This window comes from Capra hircus, chromosome 4, assembly GCF_001704415.2.
Source record: "Capra hircus breed San Clemente chromosome 4, ASM170441v1, whole genome shotgun sequence".
Taxonomy (NCBI): domain Eukaryota; kingdom Metazoa; phylum Chordata; class Mammalia; order Artiodactyla; family Bovidae; genus Capra; species Capra hircus.
The window spans coordinates 90,583,402-90,594,317 of NC_030811.1; the positions used below are offsets into that span (position 1 = coordinate 90,583,402).

The 10,916-nt window shown below is 40.6% G+C and overlaps 1 long non-coding RNA gene across 2 annotated transcripts; it reads right to left on the bottom strand.

Annotated features, from left to right (window-relative positions):
* On the bottom strand, nt 5,640-9,853 carry LOC106502017. 2 transcript variants are annotated; one of them, XR_001918014.1, is made up of 5 exons: nt 9,821-9,853; nt 8,945-9,114; nt 8,180-8,216; nt 7,455-7,623; nt 5,640-5,888 (listed from the first exon to the last, which is right to left on the bottom strand). It is a non-coding gene; the product is annotated as an uncharacterized LOC106502017 (long non-coding RNA). The 2 variants fall into 2 exon arrangements; XR_001295573.2 differs by lacking the exon at nt 9,821-9,853 and adding an exon at nt 9,635-9,776.

Consider the following 10,916-nt stretch of genomic DNA (forward strand, 5'->3'; position numbering starts at 1 on the left):
TATCTAAAGGTGCCATGAAGGTGAGTATGGGTCCATAGGGAAATTAAGCTATAGATTAATCAGATTACACACATGCTTGCCACCTATTGCTTTGTGCTTTCAGGGCCTCAGCTAAAACTTACTCAGAAAGAATCCCACATTAGCACTCTGCTACAGTTAAACAATAAAGAACAAATTGGTCTAAAATTGCCTTGGCAAACTCCAGTCTTCAAAGTCAAGAGATCTGTGATACCCAGTTGCCTTTGGCAACACGAGTTTTATGTTCACATTTACAGCCTCCAATGCCAAAGACCTTCAAAGTGAGCCTCACAGCAGAGGAGTCATGAGAACTGATCCCTCCAGGTGATGAGAATTTCTCCAGTAGGAGATGTGCTGGGGAGGGAGAGGCAGTTTCCCGTTCTTCTACTGGAAGGAAGGCAGGAAAATAGAAGCAGATTTCTGTGGATTTGGGAATTACCTGTATTGCCTTCTGGACTGGTTTGAGAGTTACTGACCTAGAAGCAATATCAAGAGGTGGAGCACCTCCAAACCCCTTTCAACCCAATTTTCCTTAAATGGGCAGGCACTTAACAGGAACCAGGCCCATGTCTTCCTGATATATGATGTTTAGGAAACTCCTTTCCCTGATTCTCTCCTGGAACAAATCTTAAGTTAATCTGGTGAGGAATCCCCTCAGCAAGTATCTATTGGCACCTACTAAGTCCTAGGTACTAGAGATACAGCAATGAAAAAACAGACCAAATTTATCCTCATGGAGCTTACATTCTAACTAAAGGGTTAATAAGATCCAGTGTTTTAAGATCTTACTGTGGGCCAGGTATTCTTTTACCCACTTTACTAGTATTAGCTCAATTCTATCACTCTATAAAGTAAATATTTTTATTATTCCCATTTTGCAGGTGTGGAAACTGAGACTCAGTGAGTTAAATAACTCAGCCAGACACCCTGGCTCTAGATCAGCCATCTCTACCATTCTCACATCTTTCAGATAAGAGGATGGACTTAATAGCCAGAGGCATGAGGATGACAAGACTGAGTTGTTCAGTATGAATTTGGAGACTTTGGTGCTGATGTTCTAATACCTAAATGCATTTAATGGAACAGTAAAGATGGCTGTCTTCTCACACATGCTGTGCTTGTGTCAATGAGGCTGGGATACAGAATAAGCTCCCTTGTTCTTTCCCCCTCCAGGTCAGACTGTGCCTGCTCCACTTATGTAAGTGAGTTCCTGTGAAACTCAGCTAGGGAATCTGATCTGCTCATTTAGTGTTCAGGGAGCCAAGCTCTTGTTCCCGAAGCCCAGTCTCAGTCAAGGCTCCCTCCACTAGAGAACCTGTTTATCAGGAAAAAGCAGCATGGCAGCACATAAAGTTTTATGTGAAGAAACTCAGAGTGGAAGGAGTCCAGGGGTGGACAATCCACAGCTATACAATGAACAGTTGCAACAACAGGATGGTAAAGACAGATACATATGTGGAAAAACGAAGCCACTCAAACATACACACATGCTTAGCCATTTCATACCCAATCATAACAACAACAACAACAAAAAATGAACATGACCACACGCAGCCAGAGGAATAACTTTGCAGCGAGAACAAAGGCAGCTATAAATATTCCAAGGAGCCAATAAAAAGAAGATGAAGAAGAAGGAAAAAAAAATAGGAGTGGTTAGCTCTCCAATGTAATGGGCTCCATAAAAGCTTTTATTGTTAAGAGAGTTACTTTACTAAGAGCTATATGAAGAAAGCTGAATGAATGTGAAAAATTGCATGCAATAACCCAAGCTGAAAGATGATTATCAACCTCTGAGTCCTGTATTTTGGAGCCAGTCAGTGCTGCTATTAGAAGATTGCCATTGTAGTTAAAGAAAAGCTTGTTTTGTACTTTTCTCCCCCTTCTGGGTAAACAGAAAGTCAATACAGGCTTCTCCTGTGTTTTGGTCCATTTATTTGAACAATTATTTTAAAGATGTAATCCAATCTTCCTGACTTTCCAAAAGTATAACTCCTGTGAATTTTCCAGCAGAGTTCTATACACACAACTTGCTAAATCAAGAATTGAGTTATTTCCAGTAGGCATTCCCTCCTTCTCCATCTGCCCTTCACCCCCACCCCATTCTCTAGCCATCTGTTTGTTTTGTTGTTGGCTGTTAACAGGATAGTGGGTGACATTTAAGGGAGATGACCCATCTGCACTTCAACCATTCAAAGGCTAGCCAATGAGAAATGTAAAAGTTGGAAAACTTTAAAAAAAAAAAAAAAAAGGACATTATTCTCTTGGGCTGTTAGTGTGGTTTTTCTGTATTCTCAGTCTGAAAAACCCTGTTCCCTGCTCTGTACTTTTCTGGGCAGATGGAGTCAGTACAACTTTCCAAAATGCTAGTGCCAGAGGAGAAAAAAAAGAAAGTAATACTTCAGAAGATAATATTGTTGAGCAGAGGTTAATGGTTGATGTTTCTGAAATCCCATTATATACCATTAGTATATTCTGGGATAATAATTGCTGTATTATCGCTTTGAGCTTATTTCAACAGGGAGTTGTCAAAGTTCCCGTTACACACGTGGATCATGTAACAGTGTAGTATAAACTCTTTGGAAGATCCAAATCAAATCAGGATTAAACTCTTTTGATCAGAAATCAGGAAGATGGCTTGAGCATCTTTTTAAAAAAACTCTCCTAAATATTTCAACTATATTTAGATAGACTGTGTGTTAGCTTTCTTTTCATGTATTATATAATCACCAAATTAGATCTCAATAACTGGCACCTTTGACTTGCTTTTCAAGTGGCAGCTTGGCTTTTCCTCCCCACCTAGAACACTCTAGGCCTCCCTGCCATTCCCAGACCTCACATGAGTCCAGGCAAGTGATCCTGAAGCTTAAGCTTCATTAGCTTCCTGGGAAGTCCACCTTTGACTTTGTTCCCTTTTGTTGCATAAACTAGAATAATGGTAGAAATAGAGAATCCACATACACCGCCCATGTGGTTGATTGTATGCAAGAGTGATACAGATAAAAATAGTCCATGCTGTTGATTTCTCTTTGAAACAAGCACATAAGAGGATACGTGAATGGAGTCTGCTATAAAGTGAAGCAAAGAAGATTCAGTGTTTAGTCAACTAGGAGAGGAGCACAGCAGCAGAGAAGGGCAGCAAGAAGTCAGGTCAGCTCTATCAAGAAACACAACTCTTCTTTCCCTCCCTCTGGTATCTAATCCATGCCTCCCATGGAGGTCATTTGAGTAAGTATTTTGAATATGCTAGATATATTTTGAAGGTAAAACCAATAGGATTTACTAAGCACTTGATAATAAGATATGATAGAAAAAGAGGTGTCAAAGATGACTAAAATATTTTTTACTTGAGCAGCTAGAAAGATGGAGTTGCTGCTTACTGAGGGGGAAGCTGAGGCGAGAATGACAGGGTTGGCAGAGAGGAATTCAGTTTGAGACATGTTTGATCTGCAAAGGAAAACATCCAGTAGGCAGCTAGACACACTGCCATACATGGATCTGAAGTTCAGGAAAAATGGTGGCCTGGAAAGTGCTTAACAACTACCTTTCTGGGAACAGAAAGAAGTCCAATATGTAGCAGAGATTGCCAATTTCTCTGGTATAAATACCTTGCACAGCTCACTTCTAGTTACCAAGGTGAGGTCACTGTGACTGAATACAGAGTGTGGAAGAAATGTGCTCTTGTGCACAGGCGAGCCGGTTTAGGTGCATCACTGGGACCAGAGACATATATTTAGGAGTCACTTGCTGCTGCTGCTGAGTCGCTTCAGTCGTGTTCGACTCTGTGTGACCCCATCCGCAAGTATGAAAGCCGTGAGACTGAATGACGGCACTTAGGGAGTGAATACAAACAAAGAGAAGACATTAACAAACTGAGCTATAAGCTCTCCAATGTTAAGAGTTTGGAAAATCATGAGGAATCAAAAAAGAGGATATCAGAAGAAAACCAAGAAAGGACTTCAATAATCAAAATACTGATGGCCCAACTAAGATGAGGACCTAAAATAGGTCACTGGGTTTGGCTCTGTCGCCTGGACAGCAGCAGCCTTCGTGGAGTGGAGGGAATAAAAGCCTAATACACCTCACCCTCACCTTCTCAAAATAGCAACACCTGGAGGCAGAGGTGGCTTTGGCAGCCAAATCCCATATTCAAATCTTTAAAAATACACTTTGGGCCTTTGAATTAGAGTAGATTTCAAAATCTCTTGATGTCAGGACTGGAAAAAAATCTGATTGGCTCAAAGAAGTCAAAGCCTTTCCTCAAAGAGGAAAAGAGGGGCCGACCAGTCTACATTCAATAATTTGAGAAGGTATTTTAAAATCTATACAGACCTATAGTCCTTGTAATTGCCTGCTGTTTCTTGTGACCGTGAATAGAAACATGGGCCTTTTATCCAGGTCCACTGACCAACACCCCACTTCCTTAACACTGCAACGATGACACAAAAGTTTAGGAGGACTTTTTTTTTTCCCCTCAGAGCCTCAGTGGGTGTTTATGGCTCCTGCGCTATTCTCCTTGTTTCATCTGTTGGTTCTCATCCTTCTGGACTATTAACAACTATGGCAATTAAGGATATCTGGGATACATATTCTTTACAGGTAAAAATTATCAACGCTTATTTTTAGGCAATCTATTTCTAAAAAAAATTATTATTTATGCAATCGTGTTTCAGGGGTAGAACTAATCTCCCTTGGCATGGCTCTTAGCTGTCCATCACGTGAGATTTATTTGTTCATTCAAAACATGGTAAAGAGGAGCAGTTGTGAGGAGAGTAGCGGAGAGGAAACATCTTACAGAGGGGGAAAAAACCAGCAGATGCAAAGACAATACGGCATTAGAGAATGCGGCATGCTCTATAAACAAAATCACTAAGGAAGACTAGATCACGTAGGTGTGGGGTTGGCGGAGCTATGAGACTAAAACGGCACACCGTGCCTCAGTTCTAAGGACCCGAGAAGTCATGCTGAAAGGTTGGATTATTTTTTAATAGAGAAATTATCTCCAAAAAATGAGATCCAGAGGCTTTACCAGTGGAGAATTTGGGACCGTTATATCATTCAGTTTCATTAACTCATCCAATCAAGTTCATCGCTACCCACATTTAGCTGCATTCTCAAATCCCTTCATAGAGGTTGATTTTAGTTGTTCTTTAAAAATTTCTCCTTCCCTGCTTTTCTCACCGGAAAGGTAAAAGTCAAAGTCCTTCAAGAGTTCCTGCCAAACAAGGCAAATTAAACACAGCATCACACACACTGGAATGATTCTGCAGTTGCCAGGAGCGTGTTGTCAGGATTTTGTTGAATTTTTAAGTTATTGCCAAAAACAAGGAGCCTTGTCTGTTTCATTCTCTGCTGGATCTCACACTGATTAGAAGTCCTGAATCTTCAGATTACAGGCTACATCCAGTTAGAAGAAGACACAAATATTTTTAAAAAGTGTTTTCTAAAGACCCAGCCTTGCTACTAAGGATCATCTGACACAGGCATGAGGATAAAATTACCATCTGGAAAAATATAGGTGCCCAAAGTGCAGTTTTAAAGATCTGAATATGGGGAAATTGCATTTAGCAGGCATTTACCTTTTATTTGATTTTTAGAAATAAAGCCAGTGGGATGCAGCAGTTCTGATTCCTTTTTATTTTTATAATCAGGGAGAATTCCACATTGGGAACTATCCTGGGAAGCATTGTCCCAAAGCTGAGCCAAGCAAGGTAGACAGACAGGAAGCTGCAGGCCCCTCCGGCCCCCACCCCGCCATCACAGTGAGCCAGTGAAGCAGAGTGCCCCTCGGTCAGCTGGGTCACCATTCTGCATCAGCTGGGTCGCTGTCTTGCATCCTCAGAGTTCGTTATGTTGACATCTCTCCTCAGGAACTAGAACAATGAAAGTGGGTGTGAAAATAACACGTACAGTGGAAGTAAAATCTCCTTTCTCCACCTTTTCTCTGTGCCAGAATCAGGAACTTAAGTGATAACGTGCCTGTCTTTTGAGAGAGAATTTTGGATTAACTAATTATGTTATTTTGAAATAAGTGCTTGGTAGAGAATGAGATCCCCAAGGCAGTGGCTCTCTGGTTAAATAACTTACAAGGTGCTTGGTGAGCCTGTTATAAAGGCAGATTCCTGGCAACGTCCAGAGGTTTTCAAGTCAGTGGATCATTCTCCTACTTCCCTGATATGAACCTGACATGGGGACACTTCTCAAACTGTATTTTGAACCCCACTGCCTTACAGAGGAGAGTTGCCCTAAAAGTCACTTTCTCCTTGTTTGGATGAGGGTCAGTTACAGGTTTCATGCGGAGGTGTGTGTTTTCTGGGGAAAAGGTAGCAGAGAAGAGAGAAAAAAGGAAAAGGAGAATCTGCCTCTATACTCAGTCTAAAAGTGAAGAGAGGAAAAGCAATGTTGCCAATGGGGGCTGGCCTTGGTTGGGAGACCAATTTGAGATGAGATTTCAGAGATTAGCACCTTCCATGAGGTTTGTACTGATTGATACACTTCAATGTGTACTAAAGATCAGAGAAGTAAGAGATATAAAGCTTGATAATTAGCAGTCAGGAAACATTGAAAACATGTGATAGATAAGTGGATTTATTAAAATCAATCATGACATACCCATTTTTCAGAGTTCAGTGTTTCACCAGTAAAATAGGAAAGAAAGAAAAAATACATAAAATGTATTTTCACATTTCACATGCTTGGTTTAAAGGTGAGTATTTCATAACCAAGTAGTTCTGTGTCTTCCTGGCTATGGGAAAGTGTTCCCTAAGACAGATATAGAATACCAGAACATATCCACTTCTCCCCCACCTAATATTTCCAGGCTTAGAGGCAACACGAAAAGACATGGCAACATAGTAAAACAAAGTATTCAAATTATCAACAATCCCAGGTAAAACGGGAGACTAGAAGAGGCATTTTCTAATCTTCCTAACTTAGTTTTTCTTACTTCAACCCTCATTAGACATCTAGAACACTGCTTTCTCTATCTCCTTATGAAAGAAAAAAAGTATGTACTCATTTATACTCATATGTGTATGACCAATAATGTTTAATTTATCATATCTCACATAGGGGTTCACTTTTGGATACAGTTCAAGAAGACTTGAATCAAATGGGAAAATATGCTAAGCATCAAATTAAAAAGTCACTGGGCCCTAAATAGGCCCTATTATCTTGGGCCCTAGAATCACCCCCCTTTCTATTTACTTGAGTCACACTGTTTAATTATTTCAGCTCTCTACTCATTGACTCTCTCATTCAACTCATTTATAAATCACCACTCCACCAAGAGGAGATACTCTGAACCCCTTCCAACACACAGGTTTTCTTTTCTGTGCACAAAACGAAACAAAGAGACCAGTAAGACATTAATTATGACCAAGAAACTAAACTTGCACAGAGTTGCTAAATCAAACTGGAAGAGAAACTCTTATATGTACCTGAAGCCCTAATGGGGCAGGAAGTCTGAAGGCTTCATCACGTTGGACTACACAAGGTCACTTGTTGAGCCACAGTAGAATATTTTGTTCATAATGAGACTTTATTGGGTTTGGTTGTGGTAAGCTTTTCAAGCTTCTAATTATGGTGTTTAGAAGACAATGGAGACAGCTGAAAATAATAAGAATGCTGCTAAAACTAGTAAGATTGCTGCGGTGTTACAAAGAGAAATGTTGGCTCTCTGTGTATAGTGTACATTTAACCTGTCAGCAAACACAGAGCATTTTACAGGTAAAACGTAAAGGATGCATTTAGGAGCCATCACATGAATGATGAGGTTTTTCATTTTGCTTTCAAAACGAACTGCTTAAGTTATAATACTAGTTTAATATAAATTAGAGTTTCTCCTTTTGAAACCACTCGCAATTTGCTTCTGTTAGGCTGCAGGTCATTATGATGCAAAGTTAAAGGTTCCTGGAACATAATGTGATTCAAGCCTGCATTCTTGTTGCCATGTCCAATTCAGCTGAAAATGAGAATTATAGTGAGAGCATTTCCTGGTCTTTGACCCTTCGTGTGAGCTTTTTAAAAGCAGGGTTTATGCAGAACACTAACCTCATTCTCAGACATTCAGTTCCGACTAATATTAGCTGTGTTAAAAGTCTTAAGTAAATTGAAAACTGTTTAAAAATACCTCATCCCAAGTTTAAAAACAGTGGGCACTTACCTTCCGATTTCCTTCCTTAATACACAAAAAGATTTGCCTGTGAAATAAACGGATGAATGATATTTAAATGTTTTAAAGGGTCTCTCTCTTTTCTCTCTGTGCCACAAATGTAGTCAGGCAACACAAAGGACAGTTGTTTTAAAATCTCCAGCTGTAACTGACTTGGGAAAGACAGCAACAATAATAGGAAAATAACATATAACACATAAGCATGTTTTCTATGCCAAAGACTGTTGCAAAGACTTCAAAATACACTATTTTACTTCATCTTGACAATAATATTACCATTAGGACCCCTATTTTGCAGATGGAGAAACTGAGGAGCAGAGAAGCTCAGTGACTTGCTCAAGGTCACACAGGCTGTAAGAGGGGAGATCTGAACCTGGGAAACCTGGGTTCCACACTTTTAATCCCAGTCTTTTAGGAAGACATATGGTTTGAGAAGGACATTCTTGAACTCCTGAGGGGTGGTATAACACAGAAAAGACACATCTAAAACAAATTCTATGATATATAGGTGTTTTGGAACCTGCCCGCATCCCCCCAACCCCCCACAATAAATAACAAATTTATGAAACAGATAAGTGTAAGCCTTTTTTTTTTCTTTTTTAGAAAGGTCATTTAGAGTCAAGCTTAGAATACATAAAATTCAACAGACTACCACATACATGTACACTGCACATCAGTCAGACTAGGACTTTTCCCCAGGCTATATTGTTACCTTGGCCCAGGAGAAGCCAAAATGTGTGAGTGTGAGTGCCTTACCTGGTGGGTCTTAGTGATGAAGACAATGAACAGTGAGGGATAATATGGCCACTGACAGTGAGTTCACCTGCTCTTTCCACACTTTTCCAACCTGAGTGCACTTTTTTTTGTAAGAGGGAATACATTGGTTGAAATAGTAAGGAGACAGATGGATCTGAGCAGACTTCACTCTGTGTTCCAAAACATTGTCAAAAAAAAAAAAAAAAAAGAGAGAGAGGAAAAATCAAGGATCAAAAATAAAATGAAACATGAACCCTTGGTTCCCCAAACACCTGTCCTGAGGCTAAGCAAGAAGCTAATTGGTATGAGCTATGCTTGCCAATCAGTCTGAGAGGATTTGCAGGGAGAGGTGAAAATCCCCTGAGGCCTTGGGAGCTCCAGAACACCAGGACAATGAGTAGATACTGAGGCTTTTCTTTGAGGAGCGGAAAGGATTCCTCCTACAGCCAGTGTTGAGCTGAACCAAATGACTGAGGATCCCCAGGGATACCAGAGGGTATTGTAGCCTTGATGAATGGACCCAAGAACATTAAAACAATTGCACGGAATTATCGGGCATCCCAATTGCTTCTATACTTACATAGTTATTAGCTTGAGAAACTCCCTCTCTCTGCAATCAAGATTGGAGCACTGGCTCTGTTGAAATTCTACTTTAAGTCAGGAGTGTAAAGCATTAGAAGAACCAGTTACCTAGAACAGACGGTCAGTAAAGCATTGCCAGGGCACTAGATGCATTCCCCCTGTCACCACTTTCTTCCGGGCAAAGAGGTCTCTCAGTTCAGTTCAGTCGCTTGGTCGTGTCCGACTCTTTGCGACCCCATGGACTGCAGCACGCCAGGCCTCCCTGTCCATCACCAACTCCCAGAGTTTACTCACACTCATGTCCGTTGAGTCACTGATGCCATCCAGCCATCTCATCCTCTGTTGTCACCTTCCCCTCCCCTCCTTCAATCTTTCCCAGCATCAGGGTCTTTTCAAATGAGTCAGCTCTTCCCATCAGGTGGCCAAAGTACTGGAGTTTCAGCTTCAACATCAGTCCTTCCAATGAACATTCAGGACTGATTTCCTTTAGGATGGACTGGTTGGATCGCCTTATAGTCCAAGGGGCTCTCAAGAGTCTTCTCCAACACCACAGTTCAAAACCATCAATTCTATGGCACTCAGCTTTCTTTATAGTCCAACTCTCAAATCCATACATGACTACTGGAAAAACCATAGTCTTGACTAGACAGACCTTTGTTGGCAAAGTAATGTCTCTGCTTTTTAATATGCTGTCTAGGTTGGTCATAGCTTTTCTTCCAAGGAGCAAGCGTCTTTTAATTTCATGGCTGCAGTCACCATCTGCAGTGATTTTGGAGCCCCAAAATATAGTCTGTCACTGTTTCCACTGTTTCTCCATCTATTTCCCATGAAGTGATGGGGCCAGATGCCATGATCTTTGTTTTCTGAATGTTGAGCTTTAAGCCAACTTTTTCACTCTCCACTTTCACTTTCATCAAGAGGCTCTTTAGTTCTTCTTCACTTTCTGCCATAAGGGTGGTGTCATCTTCCTATCTGAGATTATTGATATTTCTCCCAGCAGTCTTGATATCTGCGAGCAATCAGGTATGACCTAAATCAAATCTCTTATGATTATACAGTGGAAGTGAGAAATAGATTTAAGGGACTAGATCTGATAGAGTGCCTGATGAACTATGGATGGAGGTTCATGACATTGTACAGGAGACAGGGAGCAAGATCATCCCCAAGAAAAAGAAATGCAAAAACGCAAAATGGCTGTCTGAGGAGGCCTTACAAGTAGCTGTGAAAAGAAGAGAAGCAAAAAGCAAAGGAGAAAAGGAAAGACATAAGCATCTGAATGCAGAGTTCCAAAGAATAGCAAGGAGAGATAAGAAAGCCTTCCTCAGTGATCAGTGCAAACAAATCAAGGAAAACAACAGAATCGGAAAGACTAGAGATCTCTTCAAGAAAA